This window comes from Tenrec ecaudatus, chromosome 13 (assembly GCF_050624435.1).
Source record: "Tenrec ecaudatus isolate mTenEca1 chromosome 13, mTenEca1.hap1, whole genome shotgun sequence".
In the NCBI taxonomy this organism is placed as follows: Eukaryota; Metazoa; Chordata; class Mammalia; order Afrosoricida; family Tenrecidae; genus Tenrec; species Tenrec ecaudatus.
Genome location: NC_134542.1, coordinates 23,555,312 through 23,577,433, shown reverse-complemented (window position 1 = coordinate 23,577,433; position 22,122 = coordinate 23,555,312). Strand labels below are relative to the sequence as shown.

Below are 22,122 nucleotides of genomic sequence, written 5' to 3'. Positions count from 1 at the left end.
GGACGTCACGTGTGGCAAAGTACAGGGCGAGCGAGAGAAGAAAACTCGTGAGGAAACGACTTGGCAGAAGGCATACAAAGACGTCCTCAAATGCATCAACTCTGCGAGAACGGTGCAGTACCAGGCAATGGTTCATTCTGTGGCACGTAGGGTGGATGTAAGAGCTAATGAGGCAGCACCTTCAAACAACAATGAGGGAAATAGAATTTATTAATTGATTACAGTCTTTTATTATCTGGTTGTGTGGATAAACATCTCTCTCCAACAGAGTGCCCGTGTGTTCCGTTAGCAGCTGAATGCAGGGGCTCCTTGTCAACAGTCAGGGCTCATAGCTCATTTATTTCCTGTCAGTCTTCACCAGAAACACATCCTTATTAATAGCCAAGGCCATGCCCTTACTGGCAAGTAGGAGGAGCTGTTTCGTTTCTGCTCTCTCTCAAAGTCCTTCCCATGGAGCCAGCACATGGCTCCTACTTGTACTGAGCTCACCATTGTGTCCTTTGCTCTTCCTCTGTAGAGAATAAAGAAAAATATGTGTATTTTAAGTTTTGTAAGGAAAGCAGAATTTCTGGATTCCTAGGTAATTAAGAATTGATGTTAATGAAGATTGTCCTGCCCTGCTTGGTTCACAAGATATCATCCTGGGTGGTTATCGCTCAAAAACGAGGCTAGATATGGATATGGAGGTGTTTGCCTGTGATTAATATTTGGCTAACACTTTCATAATCACGGGGCATGTGTCATCCAACTTCAGCTGCACCTATCGGGTTTCTTGGGAAGCTCCCATTCCAGCGTAGGCTGTTCCTTGTATAACAATGAGTTGGAAGAAATGGGCTTACACCACCAAACATAAGCGCCCTATCAGGCATCAAAGAACAACAAATCATATCATTGGCTGCACACCTCCATGATACGATCGCCGAAGACAAACGGGTGAATAAGCAAATGTGGCGAAGAAAGCTGATGGTGCCCGGCTATCAAAAGATAGTGTCTGGGGCAGAGGTTGTACACTGGTGCATATGGGAGCTGGAGGCACAGGGAATCCAGGGTGAATGATACCTTCAGGACCAGGGGTGTGAGGGGCGATACTGGGAGAGTAGAGGGTGAGTGGGTTGGAAAGGGGGGACCGATTGCAAGGATCCACATGTGACCTCCTCCCTGAGAGACAGATGGCAGAGAAGGGGGGAAGGGAGACTCCGGATAGAGCAAGATATGACAAAATAACAATGTATAAATTATCAAGGGCTCATGAGGGAGGGGGGAGGGGGGAGGGAGGGGGAAAAATAGGACCTGATGCAAAGGGCTTAAGTGGAGAGCAAATGCTTTGAAAATGATTAGGGCAAAGAATGTACGGATGTGCTTTATATAATTCATGTATGTATATGTATGGATTGTGATAAGAGTTGTATGAGCCCCTAATAAAATGTAAAATATAAATAAATAAATAAGTAAAAGAATTTCATTGGAAAACCTTTAAAAAAAACAAAAAAAGCAATTGTATGAAAATCCATAAAAAGTTAAAAAAATATTTTTCACTTGATTCCAACATGTTTTCCATTATTGGAAAATATAGAGTATTAAAAAAAGATTCAAAACAGAAAATACAAAGGTCATAAAAGGTTTTGTTAAAGCAGATTACCCCTGATATGTGGGTAGAGTTGTTTTCAGGTGCCATCGAGTCATTTCAGACTTACAGTGACCCTATGTATAACTGATCAAATAATGGCCAGTTCTGCTCCCTCGTCAAAGTCATTCACATGGTTGCGTCCATTGTTGGGGCCACTGTGTCAATGCATCTTGTTGAGGAGATTCCTTTTCTCTGGCCCTCTCCTTCCCAGGGAAAACATCCTTTTCCAGGTCCAGGTCTCTCTCAACAACCTCTACAAAGCATGTGAGATGCCATCTCACCATTCTTTCTTCGAAGGAACATTCTGGCTAGATTTCTTCTAAGACAGATTTGTTTGTTGTTTTTTTGGAGGGTAGGAGGGGGGGTAGTCCATGGTATTTTCAATATTCTTCCCCAATTCCATAATTCAATTGCATCGATTCTTCGCCTGTCTTCTTTATTCAATATCCAACTTTCATATGCATATGAGGTGATTGAAAATACCCCCAACCTCCCCTGCCATAACCCTAAGGGACTATTAATCTAGTTACTGTATCTATGGATTACTTAACCAGGATTTCATAGTAAAAAGAAAATCATACCAATAGCCCCAAACAAAATAAAACACAGAAAAACCTCAATACAAAAGAAAACAGAAGATAATAAAAACTACAACAAATTAAAACTGGGTCAAGAGGGAAAAAATAAGACATTAAGTTTTAACATAACTTCAGAAATCCCCTTTCTAATACATTCTGATGGCAAAAATATTCATATCCTACTCAGCGGTCTGAGGAAGTTTAGGGGAGGTTTAATCTGTGTGGGGAACAGAATGAAACACCCTTAAGTGGTTTGGAATTCTTGTCCTTTGCAATTTTACTTAATTTTTTTAATGATCCACACAGTCCAATATCTTTGCATAGTCAACATAATACATGTAAACATCTATCTTTCCCGTATTCTCTGCCTTCAGCCAACATCTATCTGACATCATCAATGATATCGTGTGCTCTACATTCTCTTTTGAATCTGGGTTGAATTTCTGGAAGCTCTTTGTCAGTGCATGGTGACAACCATTTTACTACTATCCTCCCCCAAAATTTACTTGCATGTTATCCTAATGTTATTGGTTGATACTTTCTACATTCATATGAATCATCTTTCTTGGGAGTGAGCACAGATACGGCTCTCTTTCAGTTGTCTGCCCAACAAATTTCTTGGCATAGATGCCTGAGCTCTTCCAAAATTGCATCGGTTTGCTGAAACAACTTAACTTGTATCTTGTCAGTTCCTGGAGCCTTATTGTTTGTCAGTGATTTCTTCTTTCAGTGGCCTTGATTCTTCAGCATATGCTACCCCTGAAAGGGTGGTACATGGACCAAGTTGTTGACTGTACTTTGAGGAATCCCGTTCCATCAGGCTAGCTCTAACTCACAGTTACTCTACGGAACAAAACAGAATGCCCCTGTGAGTTTCTGAGACTCTATCTTTATCTTTATGGGAGTGGAACATCTAGTCTTTCTCCATGGGCTCTTGGTGGTTCTGTCGGGCAAGAGCTAGACTGCTAACCATAGGCTGGTGGTTCAAACCCATCAGCTGATCCTAGAAAGAGGAAGCTATCTGCTCCATTACAGATTTATAGCCCTGGAAACCTCATATTAGGTAATGATGAGTTGGAATTGACTAGATATCAAGCAGCGAGTTCTACTTCAAGGCAGCAACCCTTCCCCAGTCCTATTTCGAATGGCTTCCAATCCGTGGGGTTCATCTTGTTGAACTGTCCCTAACACGGTTCTACTGCTGTCTATTAGGTTTTCACTCGTCCATTTTTTTTCAGAAGAGCCCTTGTGCTTCTTTCCAGTTGGTCTTAGTCTGGAAGCTCTACTGAGATCTGTCTACCATGGATGACGATACTAATATTTGACATACCAGTGGTGTAGTACTCAACATCCCAGCCACACTTAAGTTAGCTTAGCATGACAAATAGACAGATTCATGATTCAATTACTGTCTAGAGACATGTGTAGTTGACTTCAGTCGAAGATGGCAAGTTTGGAAGAGCCTTTTCATCCATAGTAAGTCTAACACATCTAAATGAAATCAACCAAATAAGAGCAATATTCCTGCATGTCGAAACCAGATAAAATTTGCCAATTTCTTACAGTTCCAAGTAGAACAAAAATCAGTATTTGTTTTCTACTTCCACAGAGCAAAATCATCACAAACATGGTGGCTCCTTTTCGTCTCAATCTACATTGGGTTCGAAGTCTGCGGTGGCTCCACTGGGCTCTCCGCTTAGGGCCTCACAAGTACAGTGGGCTTGGGCCCTTATCTGAAGGTGCTGGATGGAATGGGCTCCCAGATTGAGTGAGATGGTTGGCAGAATTCAATTCCTTGGGTTGTTGGTTGGGGTTTGCCCTTCTCAGATACTAGAAACTGTCAATGTTGTTGCTGTTAGGTGCCATTGAGTCTGTTCTGACTCTTGGTATCTGTGGCTGTCACCTAATCTGGTGTCAATTTAAGGATTAAGAGTGTAGGGGTGGAGTCTAGGCTGTCGATCAGATCATAGCGAATGAGGCCTCTATGTGGGCGTGGCCTTCTCCTGAGAATTCTAGGAAATCTGGTACTTCCTCCTTGGAGGTGGAAGACATTTCTCTCTCTCTGCTACTCCCTGGGAGATATTGCAGAAGATAAGCCACATGAATGCAACCAGACCTCAGAAGCTGGAGAAATCACAGAGAGACCCTTGCCAGCACTGAGATGCTTATAACGCCACTGGACCCGAAGACTTTCTATGAACTGGCTTGTGATCTTCCTGCATTTGTTTCATTGCATGTGTTTCATGAATCTGAAGAGGACTTTATAGATTGGTATCGGACATATGGGCTAATATCAGCCTTATGGCCTTGGACTGGACTGGACTGGGATGCTTTCTCAATGTTCAATTCCTCTTGCATAAAAACCTCTCCCTTTTAAAAAATTTAATAAATCTTTTTATTGGGGCTCATACAACTCTTATCACAATCCATACATACATCAATTGAGTAAAGCACCCTTATACATTCGTTGCCCTCGTCATTCTCAAAATTCACCTTCCACTTGGGTTCCTGGAATCAGCTCATTTTCCTTTTTTTCCTTTCCTCTCCCTCCCTGCTCCCCCCACCCCCCTGAACCCTTAATAGTTCATAAATAATTATTTTCTTATCTTACACTGCCCGGCGTCTCCCCTCACCCACCTTCCCATTTCCCATCCCCAGAGAGGAGGTTACACATAGATCCCCAAGATCAGTTCTCCCTTTCTACACCCCCTTCCCTCAACCTCTCCCTGATATACATACACATGTTTATGAATTTGTTCCTCTAGTTCCCCCCGGACTACCGCAGCAACCTTGTATACCATAGAGTGAAATACTGCCAGGTCCTGCACCATCTTGACAATTGTTATATTCGAGACCATTGTTGCAGCCACTGTGTCCGTCTGTCTTGTCCAGGGCCCTCCTCTTTTGTGCTGCCCCTCTAATTGGTCAAGCCTGATGTCCTTCTCCAGGGATTGGTCTCTCCTGACAACATGTCCAAAGTATGTGGCATGGAGTCTTGCCTTCTTTCTTAGCCTCTAAGCAGTGTTCTGGCTGTACTTCTTCCAACTCTAATTTCTTCAGCAAAACCCCCTTTGCCAGGTAACCTAACATAAAGATAGAGATGCTGTCAGGCCATTTTAGAATTTTGTCTGTAATGTATATTAAATATGATCCCAAATATCTTGCTTATAAAGTTCTAAGTTGCCATGATTATGCTATACATGACCTGAGGACATTTTTCTAGGTAGCAGATGAGAAGGACAGGATGGGAAATATTTTCGAAGCTGATAAACCTTAAAGTGTATGTGTGCATGTGTCTATGTGTGTTTCAATGAAGTCAATGTTCTAATATACTTCAATTTTAACCTTAATTTCATTCTAGATGATAAAATTATACCTAAAGTACTTCATGAATCAATATTAAAAATGATTGGAAAATTTGATGATAAAATTAGTGTGAGAATCTTAGAATGCCTTCTAGAGAATCCATCCTATATATTTTGCTGGTACCACTTACAAAAAAAACCAATAATTAAAATAATTGGTACAATTATAAGACTGAAAATTTATGAATCCTGCTCATAAGACTCCTACTTAGGGCCAAATTAATAGATCAAATTTAATAACAGTAAGTGGACATCTGCCAAACACTTCTCAGACGCTGTTGTGTGGTGCCTTACTTAGAACAAATGAGAAGATATTCTTACGTCACTATGACTCAGAATTGATTTGATGGCAGTGAGTTTTGGGAGAAGACTGCAAAGACGATGAAAGTTATAATAATAACAACCCTTTATTGAATACTTACTATATGCAGACACTATGCTTTAGATAAGAGCTGTAGGAGATTATGTAGTAAAGTGGCCAACGACCTGGGATTGAGAACCAGACTGGGTTCATAGTCCCACTTGTCTCTGAGTAGTTACAGATTTTGAATAGAGATTGTTAGTCTTTCAGTATCACTTCAATGATCTACCATGTCGAGTGGATTAAGTGAGATAATCCACGAGAAGGATTTATACACACTTACTCAGAGAGTACCACTTATTTTTATTATTGGAAGTTATTATTGGAAAGTTCGAGAAAAAAGAAGGGCAATAAGGTTGATAGAGGTAGTATGGCCAAGAAAGACTCTCTAAAGGAAGAGAGGCTGGAGCTGAATTGGGTTAACTTGGGTTTCTATAATTAATTAAGCATGCCAATATATTCATTCTAATTTAAGTAAAATTACCCATGTAAGGTTTTCTTTTTCATTTTGTAGAAACGAGGAACTGTTTATATCTGCTCATTTGAATGGTATGTGGGACCAATAATAATCTATACATCCTGCATGTAAACAGAGACCATGTCTGCATAGCTTCTGTTTATTTGAAGATAGGGAAACAAATCTACCAACATGGCACTTTGGGAAAACAGGCAACTGCATTGGGTAAGCAGGTTTGGTTCATATCCAAGAAGCTTACTCTAGGAACTTGGTAAGCCATAAGACTTAGGTTGACTCAAAAACCAAACTAACTGCCATCTAGTCTATTCTGACTCATGGCGACCCATGAGTAGGTAAAACTGCCTGGTGCATTTTGGATACTATAACTCTGTACGGGACGAGAAAGTCTTATCTTTCTCCCACCAGTGGCTGGTGGTTTCAAACTGCTGACCTTGTGGTTAGCAGCCCAACATATAACCAAAAGGGCTCCTTTAGTTAGGCTAAGGTCTAACTAAGGTCCTCATCTAAGCTTTTCCACCATTACTTAATTGGCCAAAAAGGCTAGGTCGTTCCCTCCCAGCGTTATCCACGTTAAATTGAACAATAGCTCAACCTGCAGTCAGAGCAGTGGTGAAACTGGCCACTATTTGGGAAATCACAGAAAAGACTGGTGTTGTAGTCTCGCCATCAGTCCATTCTAGCAAGCTTCTGTTTAAACATATATTTTTAAATACTTTTATGGGGACTCTTACATCTCATCACAATCCATACATTCATCCAGTGTGTCAAGCACATTTATACACATGCCTCCATCATAATTTTCAAAGCATTCTCTTCCCACTTGAGCCCCTGATTTCAGCTCCCTATTACTTCCCCCTCCCCCACCTGCCCCCCCTCACAAACCCTTGATAAGTTAAAGATTATTTTTCCATATCTTACATCATACTCCATCACCCCTCACCTACTTTTCCATTATTCATCCCCCTGGGAGGGGGTTCTAGATTGATCTTTGTGAGTGAGTCCCCCTTTCTTCCCCCACACTCCCCTAATCTTCCTGGTATTTCTACTCTCATTGTTGGCCCTGAGAGGTTTATCTATCCTGGATTTCCTGTGCTGTGGGCACTTATCTGTAGCAGTGTACATGCTCTGATCTAATCTGATTTGTAAGATATAATTGAGGTCATGATAGTGGGGTGAAGGAAGCACCAAAGAGCTAGAGGAAAGTTGTGTGTTTCATTGGTGTTACAATGCACCCTGACTGGCTCATCTCTTCCCTGTGAGGGAATTTCCAATTGTCTACAGATGGGCATAGGGTCTCCAGTCCATGTGCCCATTCCCCCTACCCCACCCCCCCGCCCCTGCCAATTCACATTGGGTATGATTTTGTTCTGTGTCTTACATGCCTGATACCTAATTCCATTGAAACCAGGAGTCAAGTAATCTAAATACTGGCCTAAGATGGTCCTAAATCAGATCAGTTCATCAATTTCCAATTGACAAGTTAAGCATTATTCCAATTGTCTTCTAAGGAACCATTCCTTCTGCACTTATATTCTATGCTCTTTAGACCGGGCTGACTGCTAGGGTAGGGTTTTAATTTAAATCAGGATAACCAGAGTCTTGAAATGCTCTGGGCTTTGCTATTGGTTCATGAGTGGACATATACAGTAGTCAAACCTAGCCCAGCTGAATTAATTTTTTTCCAGAGGCTTTTGTTAGAATGAATTCATAATTGTCTTTCCAACTGGGTTGCTAAAATGATAGAATGAAGATGTGAAACCACTGTCAGGTAACTTAACTCTGAGAAGAACCTTCTGGAACATGAAGACGACAAACAGAAACATTAACTTAGAGATGGAGTGGAGGGACTCTGTCCTGAAGATGTCTTTTGAACAGCTTTATGCAGCTTTGTTGGAACCACCATTCCTCTGGGCTTCCAAACGGCTGAGGATTTCTATCCATTTATCCGAGAACAATTGAGTTGCAGTGTCTTTCACTTGCAGCCAAAGCGTTCTGGCAAGTAGAATCCAGCTCACAGAGCCTCCGCTGTCCTATCTCCACCTTAACCGACCATTACAACAGACTCATTGGTTTCATTTCTTTCTTTCAATTAATTAATTTTAATAAATCATTTTATTGGGGGCTCTTACAGCTCTTATAACAACCCCTACCTCAATTGTATCAAGCACATTTGTACATGTGCTGCTATCATCATTTCCAAAACATTTTCTTTCTACTTGAGCCCTTGCTATCAACTCCTCTTTTTTACCTTCCCTCCCCAACCCTCCTGCCCTCATGAACCGTTGATACATTATAAATTATTATTATTTTCATATTTTACACCATCCGTGGTCTCTCTCCACCCACTTTTCTGTTGTTAGATCCCCTGGATCAGGGGGTGGGGGTGTATATTGATCATGCGATCGGTCCCCTCTTTCTCTCTCTTCACCCCCACCTTCCCCCTACCCTCATGGTATCACTACTCTCATTATTGGTCCTGAGGGCTTTATCTGTCATGGATTCTGTGTGTACAGTGCACATGCTCTTCTCAGAACAGTGTACATGCTCTGGTCTAGCCAGATTTGTAAGCTAGAACTGGAGTCATGATAGCGACCGGGACGGGAAAGCATTAAAGAACTAGAGGAATGTTGTGCATTTACTGACTCATCAATTTTAATTCTAACAATAAAATCCTGGTAGAGAAAATTGCTGCCTCTGGTCCCGTGGTCTGTGCTTAGCATGCGACAGGCTTATAGAATGCAAGCATGGCACTTGCTGGGGCTTGCCCTGTGGTCCTCTGAGATAGGGTCGTTCACATCAAAGAGGAACTGAGGCACTTATCAGAATCATTGACTTCACTCCCTAAGGATATTTCAGAAAAGAAGTACTTCAAAAGAACATGAATTCTAATCATTACATAATGAGCCTGTGTATAGGCCAGGAGATGGTCTTTCAAACAGAACAATACCGAGTGGTTTAAAAATCAGGAAAGTTGATTGTCAGCATTGTAGCCTTTCATCATACTTATTCAATCTGTATGGAAAGTGGATAATCTGTGACACGACTCTTGGAAGAACATGGCACTGGGACTGGAGGAAGGCTTACTGACAACCTGACACTGGCTTTCAGAAGTTGAGAGGACTTGGAACTTGCTGAATGAAGATCACGGAGTACAGCCTTTCCTGCACACTATGACTGGCTGGAAAGAAAGTAACAATCCTTACAACTGGACCAAGAGACAGCGTCACGGTCAACAGAGAAAGGATTGACGTGACCGAGGATTTCATTTTACTTGGACCCACACTCAACACTGATGGAAATAGCTGTCAAGGAATCAAATGGTGTATTGACTTGGGTACATCGATTCCATCAGACCTCTTTAAGATGTTGGAGGACGGAGCAGCGCCCCTCATGTGCCTGTGACAGATGGCCACTGGATAAGGAAGAACTCAGAAGAATGGGTGCATTTGAGCTGTGGTGTTGGTGGAGAATGTGTAAAGCACCGTGGACTAGCAAAGGAACCGTTAGCATGCTCTTTAGAAAGAAGGATGCTGAGAATTTCTCTCCTGCACTTCGGGCATATGTCAAGGGAGCTCTGTCTCTGGAAAAGAACATCATGCTTGGTAAAGTGTGAGGTCAGCCAAGAAGAGGAAGGTCCTTGACAAGATGGATTGACAACGGGGCTGCAACAAAGCGAGCATGACATTAATTGTGCGGATGACCCAGGACTGGGTAGGTTTCCTTCTGTGGTGCATAGCATTGCCGTGAGTTGGCACTGACATGATAATGACGGCAATTAAAATATGTGACTTTCATAAGGAGGGATTAAAAGCATTTATTTTTAATGAATAACAATTATTTGTGCTTCTTTAAATTCAAAGGCTAATACAAGTTTTTGTCCCTCAAATAATTTTCATCACCAATTAATAATGTAAATTCAAACACAGAAATGTTTATTCTGGGTCACTTGACATAAGGCACTAGTGTTCAGAGGGAACATGGAGAACCCAAATCTGTTTGGTCAACCTCTTTCCATGCCTCACAGTCTCGCCTTCTTGAGCCAAATCCCTACAGTCTGTTCCTGTAATCTATCTTCAGTCTCTGCGGCCTCTTTTCCAGAGGCACACAGCCCTTGGGACTATATGTACGATGGAAACGTCCCCAGGGAGGACTGAGACCAGCTTGGATACAGGGTGGTATTTTCCCAAGAAGCCAATCATCCAATTTTATCAAAATCCCCAAACAAGTTGACATCATCGCCAGTAGCCAACAAATACAAAATAACTGTGAGTCCTAGCTTAGGGTATAGTTCTCTACTTATAGACTTGATTCCTAAGTGAAAAAGGATATTATTTAGAAAAGAGTGGTCACCCTACCTTAATAATTACAGAAGAGAATTTTGAATTTACTTAATACAGACTGTCTTTCTATAGAAGAGGAAGCTGAGATACAAGAAATATAAATTAAATACTCCAAAACAAATCTGAGTCTATCCTGTATTTTAAAGCAAATAATACACGTGCTATGCCCGAGCCTCGGGCTTTAGGAGATTTGATAAGAAACGGTGTATACCGACCTGACTTGGTTCTGGGTGCAAATATCTCTAACTTGTTCCATGACAGAAATTTCTACCCTGGTTTTTTGAATGTTGATGGGAGTCTTTTCTCTCTTACTCATTATTTGTATTTTGGTCTTTATATTATTTTATTTTCAGCACACCTTATTTTGATGTTGTTTTAATTGTTTCTGTTGGGTTTCCCAGTCTGTGATGCACAGGAGGAGTGGATGCATCATGATGATAACTGATCCACGGGTAGGGGTCAGGCAATGGGGAGGGACAGGGAATTTCAGGATGGAAAAATGAAGATGGGCGGGGGGAGGGAGCACTAGCACTGACTGTGATTGCACAAGACATTTTAAAGGCGAATTAACCACAGGGGTGGGAATATTCCAAAACTGATATGGTAATGATTACACAATTCTCCTTGTTATGCTTGAATGATTGAACTATTGAATTGCACGATATGTAAATTATGTGGTAGTAAATTATGTGCCATTGTGGTAGTTACATAATCTGTTGTCAATTTGAGACTGATGAGTGAAGGGGTGGAGTTTAGCCTGTCAATCAGGTCACAGCTTGATGACTTCATTTGGAAGCACTGAGGAGATAAACAGCTCCCTAGAGGTGGAACACATGCTCATTCCCTGAGAGACGATACTGACAAAGAGCCGGATGGAGTTATGCTGATACAACCAGAGCTCTGGTGCTGGAGGAGCCATGTGGAGACCCCTGCCAGTGCTGAGATGCTTACATTGCTACTGGATCCAGAAGACCATCTACCCACTGGCCTGTGATCTTCTTGCATTCTGTAGCATTGCATTTGTTGGGTAAGTCTGAAGAGGAATTTATAGATTGGTCTCAGACATATGGGATAATATAGGAGTTAAGAACTTGATCTGAACTGGGCTGGGATGTTTTCTCAATATTCAACTGCTCTTGTATATAAAGCTCTTTCTTTTTGCTTGTTTGTTTGTTTTTTAAAAGCTCTTTCTTATACATATATGTGTCTCCCTGGATTTATTTCTCTTGCCTACACAGACTAACAAAGCCATTAAAACTTTTATTAAAAAGAAGAAAAGGTCCCTAAAGTAAAAAGGAAAATAAAAGCCAATAATTTAGGAGGCAAATGAAAACAAATACAGAGAAAAACAAACATCAAAACAATATAACATGTTAAAAGAGAGAGAGAAACAAGTGTTTTGAGAACTTAGTGGGGAGAGAGATTACTTTCTAGAGGTTTTAGGCAATTGATGTAATGCATTAGCATCTTGGGAGATGTGTGGTCGACCAATAAGTGAAGCTAAGAAAGAGAAGCACTCTAGGGAAGACAAATGGAACTTGACCAAAGTGGATTTGGATGCGCTGCAGATGCTTAAGAGGTTGACTATAAATTTGAACAGCAAATTATTAGGAGGATTTGAAAGTCAAGCTAAAGACTTTATTTTGTTTAATTTAGAAAACTCACAAAAGGAGGGAGGATTTGACAATGAATCACATGCGTATCACCTATTTTCTATAACATCAAACCATGGTTAGTCTTATTTCATCTGTGACTCCCATTTTTCCTGCTCTCCCATGCCCTAGATAATTTTAGACTACATGTAGGTTACATTTTATTTTTTCTACCAATGTGTTCCATATACCCATAGGAGAAGGACTGGAAGAGCATCATAGGCCTGGGGGCAGAATGGTACCATTGTTCTGTCATCACAGTCATTAGTCACTAGGTCAGTAGGTTCATGGCGTAGAACTGACTTCCCAATTAATCATATGTCTGAGCATGACAGAGTTGTGGTCTTCATCATTTTCACTTCACTGTGGGTTATGTAGATATTGGGTTCCAATTACATTGCTCAAAATAGAGATGTGTTCGTGTCCTTTATTCCCGTCAATATATACCAATGAAAAATATTTTCAAGTAATTGAGAACTTTGTACCAAGGTAAATGCTTTCCAGATCTAAAAACATTTTTCATTCCTCCCCATTCTTCATTTGCTTATAGTGTAATTACTTGTGTTAGTCTAGGTAGACTAGAGAAACAAATTCATAGATACTCATATGTGTGTAAGAAAGAGCTTTATATAAAAGATCAATTTTATAGTGTGAAAACATACCAGCCCCAGTCCAGATCAAGCCCATAAGTCTGATATTAACTCATATGTCTGATACTAACCCATAAATTCCTCTTTAGACTCACCCAGCACATGCAATGATGCTGAATGCAAGAAGATCATAGGTCAGTGGGTTGAAGGTCTTGTGAATCCGGTGGCGTTGGAAGCGTCTCAACACTGGCGAAGGTTCCCCCGTGTCTCCTCCAGCTCTCTGAGTATCTCAACAGCAGGAAAGTGAAGGCAGAGAGACTGGGTCTGGCCTCCAGTGAGCTCTTTATCTCTGTTAATGCTTCCAAACGAGGTCAGCAAGCTGTGACCTGATTGACAGGCCAGACTCCATCCCTTTGCTCAAGTTGACAGGAGATTATGTAACAGTCGCATTACTTGCTTGGGTTAAAATGGTTTAGCTGATTGAATTAAGTTTATACTTGGTTGATCTCAATAAACCAAAAAACTTACTGTCATCGAGTGAATGCTGACTCATAGTAACCCCCTATGAGTTTCTGAGACTGTAACTGTTTATCGGAGGAGAAAGCCCAGTCTATATTTTGAAAGCTCAGCTGTTGGTGGTTTCAAACTTCCCACCATGCGGATTGCAGCCCAAGCATAATCACTACAACACTAGGGCTCCTGGTTGATCTCAACATGCTGCATTATTTAATCCTAGGGTTTAGCACTTGTACAAATCCTCTCTCTCTCTCTTTGAAGCCTTGATGGAAAGGACAAGATTGTCCATTCGTTTTGAAGTGAACTGATGTACAGCCACTGTTTTCAAGCCACAGAATGAGTGTTACTCCGTGGGCTGCGAATAGCAAGGCCAGCGGTTTGAGCCCAGCAGCCTCTCGACAGGACATAGACTAGTTTCCTTACTCCTGTAAAGAACTACAGTCATGGAAACCCACAGGGATCATTCTACCCTGACCTACAGGGTTGGTGCCAGTCAGAATCAGCTTGATGGCAGTGAGTTTGGTTTTGGATTACAGGTAACAGAAATCCTTTGAATATATTTTATCTGAGGAGCAGCATGCTCAGAACTCTGCTTGGAGCAGGAAGAAACAGGGCAGGAGAAGCAATTCATATTCCATGTTGTTATTTTCCTATATGTTATATCAAAATTATTTACTTGTGTTAGCATAAAATATGCTGTATGGTACCTTATGCTGGTATTTAAATGTAGGCATAATTTATGCATGGTTGGTCAGTGGAGATCTTTCCTTTGTGGGGACTTTGTCATGCAGATATTTCCGTTTCATATTTTGTACTTTTTTTAATTCATTGAAGTGTATGGTAATAATGTAAGTGCAAAATTACAAAAATTTTACTTCCACATTAAGTATTCATTTTTTATTTTACTATGTAGCTCATGAGGACATTCTGAGTATGAGCTGGATGCTTATGGAAGGGAGGGCTTTCTTAGCTCTGAAATATTTACCATGGGAGTTCCTTATCTCTTCAAGTAGAAAAATATATCACATACATTATTCAGGCGGTATAAAAAAGAAATAAATACATTTCAAATGGCTATTTAAACATCATTTCTCTGTGAAGTGCATCCTACTTCACAGACACTGCAAAACCATGGAAGGTTGAAATATTTTCTGAGTGAGAAAACTTTCAACATGATGCACCACACAGGGTATTGGGAACAGAAACTAAAATAAACCCTGTCTGGCCTCAGGGTTCATGTCGACTATTTAGAGTTGGAAATTCTCATTTCAGGGTACATTTTTCTTTAGCCCAGTCATCCTAAAGGGAAACAAGAATGCCCAAGGAGAGATAAGAGTGCCCGTCTGGCCAGCGGGGTTTGCTGTCCTTCACGCTACTCAAAGATTTATAGAGTATGGTCGAGGATTTTAGATCTTGAAACCATACAATACATCTTCTGCTTTTAATTTATGCTTTGAAGATTTACACAAAATGGAAAGACCAAATAACTCACTTTCCAGCTAACAGGCTCACATTTTCCATCTGGCACATTGTTATGAATAACATGTCCACATTACATCATAGTAAATTTTTCATACCAATGCTCGTCTGCCATGAATTTATAATCAGAAATGTCACATGGCTTATTGAAAAGACATCAGGATTACCCATGGTGGATGTATTATTTAACAGAAGCTTCCCTTGCAATTTATCTCTGTAAATGATATGGGATAGTTAGAAGACGAAGAAGGGAAGAGAATATATCGAGCGGGCAAGTTCACAATGTTGTACAGAGGTCTTTGAGTAAGCATCACAATGGTATTTGAAAAATCTTATATTTTTTGATTAATTTTAAAAATGAAAACACCAACTTGATCGATGAATAATAGAAAACATTTTTATCACCAAATCTCTCCAAGTGTTTAAAATTTCAGACGACTAGCAGGAAGAGACATAAGCATGTTGTAACATGTGTACTTGGTCAGGCACCACATGATGGTAACAGTTCGTGAAGACAGTGCCCTGCACATCACTTTGGTGAGCCATGACTGGAGTACTGAAAGCTTGAGAGGGGCCAACGCAACTGTCGGCGCGAGCATTGGTCTCTCCCGTCTGCAGCAATGTGAAGGAAAACATCATTTAAAAAGACGAATGCAGCACTTGGACCCTAGTCTTCCCCGAGAGCACAGAAACTAGATGGTGCCCTTCTATCACCGCTGTGCTGTGGAAGGGATCCTCATAATAGAAGATCCCGGGTCGAATGGGACAAACACGTGGACCAAAGTTCAGAATCATACAGCAAGACCAGGCTTACAGATCTGATGGAGATCGATGGAAACCAACCCCCTCAACTCCCTACCGCAAGACTATAACCTTTCGAACCTGGAACTAAAGTCACTGCCTCCTTATCCCATCCTGTGGCTTGCCTTTCAGTCCAACAATGGACAGGCCTCCAAGCCTTAGAGTCTACGGTGTGCAGTAACACCCGGGAAGTATGTACTGAATTCCTCAGAACTATCAACACGAAGATCAAAAGGGTGGCATTTGCTTGGAGAGACAGCTCAGAAGCAATAGGAAAGAAGGACAGACGGCAAGAGTAAACATGGGACAGAAATGGGAAGAGCGCTGTCACATTTGGAGCACTGCCATCCACGTCACAGATCAAAATGTGTATCAATGGTTGAGTGGAAAATCAATTTTCCCCGTAAACTTTCCCTCAAGTCACAATAAAGTGCTACACACAAACAAACAAGAAATGCAGCTATCACCTTACACCAACAGTGATAGCAAAATGTAATGCCCCTCCCCCACAAAGCCCCTACACAGAAAAGAACCAATTGTAGAGAGGATGAGGAGAGATCGCGGCACTCGGACCCTGCTGGTGGGATTGCACCGCCAATTATGAAAAAAAAAAACACATGGGCTTCCTTAAAACACTGTGAATAGAATATCACATGGCTCTGCAATCTCTCAACTCAGAACACACCCCAGAGAAGCACAGGACAAAATATGAACTGAAATATGCACACTCATGTTTAGCTGTGATCATTAGTTGTGACCTCACTGCACTCGGACCAGCCATGCACACTCATGTTTATCACAGCACTATCACTAATAGCAAAAAGATGAAAACAACCCACCCGTGAAGGAATGAATCAATAAACTCGGGTGCACACACACAATGGAATAGCATACGTCTCTGAGAAACAATAAGGAAGCTGTCAAACGCCTCATGCCATGGAAGAATTCGGAAGACACCCTGGCTCAGAAAAATGAGCCTATTTCATAGAGACAAGTACTTCAAGGCACCTTCATGATAAAGGAAAACAAAACAGCAAAGAAAAATGGTTTTCACACCAACAGCAGCGGACTTTGAAGGCTGTGGCAACAAGCAGGTCGGGGACAGGGAAGGTATGAGAGAGGGCGGGGGAAGCGAGGGCCATATATATTGGGGAGTGGGGGTGAGAGGTCGACTACTAGAATTTTGCCACTGTTCTGATGGGAGGGGCTATGCAACTGGGGTTTGTGTAATACTCCACAAATTAAATAAAACAAAGCAAAATAAAAACTTTGCTATCTTAAGGCTGGTCTGTGACCATCTTTCTGAAAAAAGAGGCCTTGTGCTTTAGGATTTCAGTCATCCAAGGTAGTCATGGGCTCGAATATTTCCAAACATGTAATGAACAGAGAGGGAAGGCGGAAAACCTGAGCTCTCATGCCCGATCCCAGTCTCCTTTAGATGAGCCTGTTCTGATTTCAGTACTTCACTTTCTTGAGCTCTGGAACAAAGAGGATTTTAATTATCAAAGTAAATTTCAAAGAGAACATTTACCTGCAAAAGATGGTCCTTTGCTATTATTATTCTGTTCCTAAATCTGAGGAACTGATATTGCCAAAGGTTATTCAGCCACAAAAATTTATTGAATGTCTATTACATATGCCAGCATTGTTCTCGTGGTTGGGACTTAATAGTAAACCAAACCAAGTCCCTGCTCCACCGGGTATACAGTGAGGGAGTCTAGACATCATTGCAAATAATATTAAGTACCGCAAATATTTTAGAAGGCTGAGTAAGTGTTCAGAATGACTAAATGATAGGGTGTGCAAATTAAACATGAGTCATCAAGAAGAGCCTCCTAGAGGAAATGATGCTGAAAATGACTTTCAGAAGATGAGCCAGGTAAAAGTATTTTAGGCAGTAGGAATGTCTTGGGAAAAATCCCTGACTTTCTTGAAAGGCTCATGCATCTTGAGTAGGGTAGTATCGCCCAGTATTTTTCCTATCATACCACACAGGTGTTGTTGGGTTTCGTAGAGGAGGTTCTGGCTCCTAGTCACCGTAGGTACCACCAAACAAAGCACTGCCCAGTCCTGCCCCATCCTCACCATGATGCCATGGGAACCCACGGTGGCGGCCACTGTCTTAACCCATCTCACTGAAGGGCTTCCTCTTTTCCCTGACCCTCTCTTTTATCAAGCACGACACCCTTTTCCAGGAACTGGTATCTCCCAATAACATGTCCGAAGAACGTGCATTCTGGCTATAGTTCCGCTAAGAAAGGTTGGCTTGTCCTAGAAGTCCATGGTACTTTCAATAGTCTTCTTCAGCCTTATCATCCAAATGTCACACTTAGAAAGTGATGTTTGCATGTCCCGCATGGCTTCCTGGTCTGGCCTGGATCTCTGGCAAGTAACCACAGACTCAATATCTTGGCATGTCTGCAATTCATTTGCAGGAGTACTTAGGGCTTTGACACATCAGTGTGCAGAAGAGGACTTGGTATTAGAGTATGGAGTAGAGGTAGGCAGGGCCCAGACAGGACAAGGTTAAATGGTGAATGGGCTATGGGAAAGAGGCTGTGTAGGCAGCACAGCCGCCAAAGAAACTTGACTTTATACTAAGGCTAGTTTGTTGAGAAGGGAAAGATGTGATCCAGATATAGAGTGTTGAATTCATCAATAAACGAGACAAACACAGGTAACTTGTGCTTACTTATTAATCTAGAGTGAACAATTTTACAGATGCCGTGGAACCCATATGAAATTGTTCCCTGCAGATTAGCAGTGGGAATGAGTAAACCCGTGCATACCTAGCTCCTGGTGATATGTCTTGAAAATATCCACTTGGAAGCGTTAGAAATCTGAAGTTTAGGGAATTCTCTGAGTTAGAGACAGCCCCTGGGAGTCACGGTGAAGAAGAAGGTCTCTGGAGCTGTGGGAGCACAGGAGACCACTGATGTGGAAGCATACATTTCCTCCAACAGCAACTTTCCAAGTTAAACGCTTGAAGTGCTGTTTAATTAACACGAATGCACTTACATGTCAATCATCGTACTTATATATTCATTTGAAAAAAAAAAGTCAAATTTGCTGCACTTTCCAGAAGGGTCAGGAATCCTGGTGGGTGATGTGTTGGGTTGCTGACAATAAGGGCAGCAGTTCAAAGCCACCAGCGGCACTGCAGGAGAAAGATGAGGCTTTTCTACTTCCAGGAAGATTGACAGCCTCAGAAATCAAAGGGGGGCAGTTATTTCCTGTCATGGAGGGTGGCTATGAATTGCAGCCCAGAAATTTCAAGGACAACAAATACATGGTCATGACCACTCATTCCTCCCTCAGAGTGCCGGAGTTTTACCCGATCACATAAAGAGGCAGGTGGCTATTCGGTATTTATTGATTACCAGTACCTAAAATTGTTTGATCCAAACTGATAGTAGCTCTTATCAGTTGGGGTCTATTCTAGCCAGGAGCTTTCCTATAGAAGTGGCGCAGGAATTAGAGCATGATGAGGTGAATTGACTGTCACAGGTCAATATCACCAAAGAAAGGTTAGAAGCATCTTTCCTCGTTATTCTCTTGCAGGTCTGGATTTCAATGTCTGGTTATCATAGACAGATATTTCTTTATCTATAGAAAACCTAGAGTAGATGCGCCACGGCTTCGGTAGCGACGGCTCTCGCTGTGTCTGAGCTGCTCTAACCCCTCCCCCAGGACCGTCGCAGTCGGCTAGTCCGCGCTTCACGGTGACCACGTGCGACCGAAAGGCCGTGATCCAAAATGCCGACATGTCTGGAGGAGATGCAACAGGACTCGGTGGAGTGCGCGACTCAGGCGCTGGAGAAATACAACCTAGAGAAGGACATTGCGGCCACATCAAGAAGGAGTTTGACAAGAAGTACAGTCCCACTTGGCACTGCATTGTGGGCGGAAACGTTGGTAGTTATGTGACGCATGAAACGAAGCCCTTCAGTTACTTCTACCTGGGCCAAGTGGCCATCCTTCTGTTGAAATCTGGTTAGAGCATGGATTGTGCCCACACACCCGGGGATCCATCCAAAACCAAGGACTGCCGCCTCAATTCCAAATACCAGAGACTGGACTCTTCAGCCTTGCTAGGAACACCTCCACCTTTGAACCTTTTTGTGCTGTTTGGTACAGGACCTCCTCTGGACACCTTTGTGGTTATAAAGCAATTAGCAAAACGGCTTACATTTGTATTTATTTTCTATTCCATACTTTGTCCTGCCTCATGGTTTTTTCTTTCCTCACAATTCATGCTTTTCCAAAAAAAATAATAAATCTGTTGATGTGTGCAAAAAAAAGAAAACCTAGATTTATTGGTTCAGCTACCACAGAGACAAAATGATTCTCATGAAGTTGAGAACTTCATCCCAATTTCACTTGTTCTACTATAGAAAATGAGCTTTTAAGGTGGCAGAGCCTGAAAGCTATAATCTACAAGGCTATATCAGACTGGAAATTTTCAGGCTAAGCAAGGTGAAAGGAGATGCCCAGACTATGTGGCTGGCATGTTTCTGAAGAGACGACCTAAAGAGGTGTAAATTAGTTAACCAGTCCCCCATATTAGTGAAAAATCCTTACTTGTATGGAGAATGAACAAAGAGGCTCCGATTTCTCCCAAGTATCTCCGTCCCTCCTTCTCTGCTGGGCTTGCATCTACCTCCAGGCTCCTGTGCACTTTTACCACATAGGCAGATCCTGGGGGTAGAAACCATAGGCCTGCTCAGAGGCATTGAGACTCAGAAAGTGTGGGGCTAAGGATAAACTACAAATGCCCTCTTTGTTAAGTTAATTCACCTTTCATAATAAAGGGCTTACATTTCTTCAGCTGGTGATAACTTAGCAACACAGCGTAGTCTGTCTCAGGAAAGAACTGGTTCAGGTGAGTTTGGGAGAAGGAAAAGGTCTCTCATTCACCCGGACTCCACAATCTAAGGGGCACCAAGTTCTCCTACAGTGATGGGCAGAACCTCGAAGCCATTTTCAGTGATCAATATCTGCAGCTTCAAATCGCCCTAACTTCCAGTGTAGTGTCTGCCCCCATCCCATTTTCGAAATGCCCAGCCACGTTATACTGGCTGCTCACAGACCGATAAAGCCTTCCATCTGATCTCTGCGATGTGGCTTGGCTTTCTGCTGTCAAGTGGGATCACCCCTCTTCATAGGTCTAAGATGTAGGAGCATCCCCCTGCCCTTGTTGTGTGCTCCTCCATCACACTCTGCTCCATCAAAATCATCTGTCTCTTCATCCTCAGGATCAGGAGGCAAAGCTTGCCAATCCCACATTGTGGTGAACTTTGTTTCAAATACTGGTTTTTCAGCTGGGTATGGATCTACATTCAGTAATAAAATAGGTGCAACACCATCCTCACCATCTTCCACTTCTTCACCAGCAATGGATTCTGCTTCGAATTTGGCATTCACCGGGTCATACAAATGCTCTCACTGATAAGAGCTTATAGATTCCTGGATGCAGCATGCACACGGATGGCGGGGTATTCCAACGAGAATCCTAATCCAGAGCCATCCAACCAAGACAGGTGACTCTCCATGGTGGAAAGGGCGCCAGAGCTGAGATCTTGCCCAGCAGAGCCTGGTATCTTGCCGCTGTTGGCGCCTCCAGCCCTCAGTCAGCCCAGGTGGAAGGACATTTTTGAGGGAGCCCGTTTCACCTGGGAGCATCAAGGTACAGGCATGAAGGATGTTGTGGCAACAGATATTTTCAGTAAATTAAGTGAATCACATTCTCACTACAACAGTTAACCCCTCAAGCAGTTTAGCATAAAAGGAAGCTATTTCCCTTGTAAGTCGAAGCAAGTTGGCGATCATTTCCTGCTCCTGGGATTTCTTAGATATGTGTGGTCTGTTGGGTATCTTTCTGTCCTTTAATAGCACTGCCATTTTCCACTGAGAAGTTACGTCTTTCCCCTGGGATAAACTGGTGGGGACCACAAACTACGGGTGGAGGCTGTGATGTTTTCTGATTCACCATCTCTGGATGGTGAGTGTCGCCTTGATGCTCCGAGCTCCACTCTTGGATATCATGTTGATTCTAAGAACCCTGACATCCTTCTAAGACAGTCCTGTCTGCTGACAGTAGCACGACAACGTAGTCACCTTTTCTAGGGCAGATATTGCTACTTATTGACTCCTCTCTACCTGAGATTTTGCTGTTTTCTTTTCCCCCAGTTTCTGTGATAAGGTATCCAAACTGAATTTCTTCTCAACCCGTGTTACATCAACAGATTAAATTTCTTTTTGGTTTATTTCAAGATTGAGCTGGTAGCATCTGTATTAAAAAAAAATCTCTTCTTATACATATTCACTTGGAAAAA

General features: G+C 42.1%; 2 pseudogenes; one reads left to right on the top strand and one right to left on the bottom strand.

The window, feature by feature from the left end:
- The first annotated feature begins 16,830 nt into the window (after positions 1-16,830).
- On the top strand, positions 16,831-19,785 carry LOC142424868 (dynein light chain 1, cytoplasmic pseudogene; annotated as a pseudogene).
- A 985-nt stretch (positions 19,786-20,770) lies between these two features.
- LOC142424867 (methylosome subunit pICln pseudogene) lies at positions 20,771-21,339 on the bottom strand (annotated as a pseudogene).
- Between the last annotated feature and the right edge of the window lie 783 nt (positions 21,340-22,122).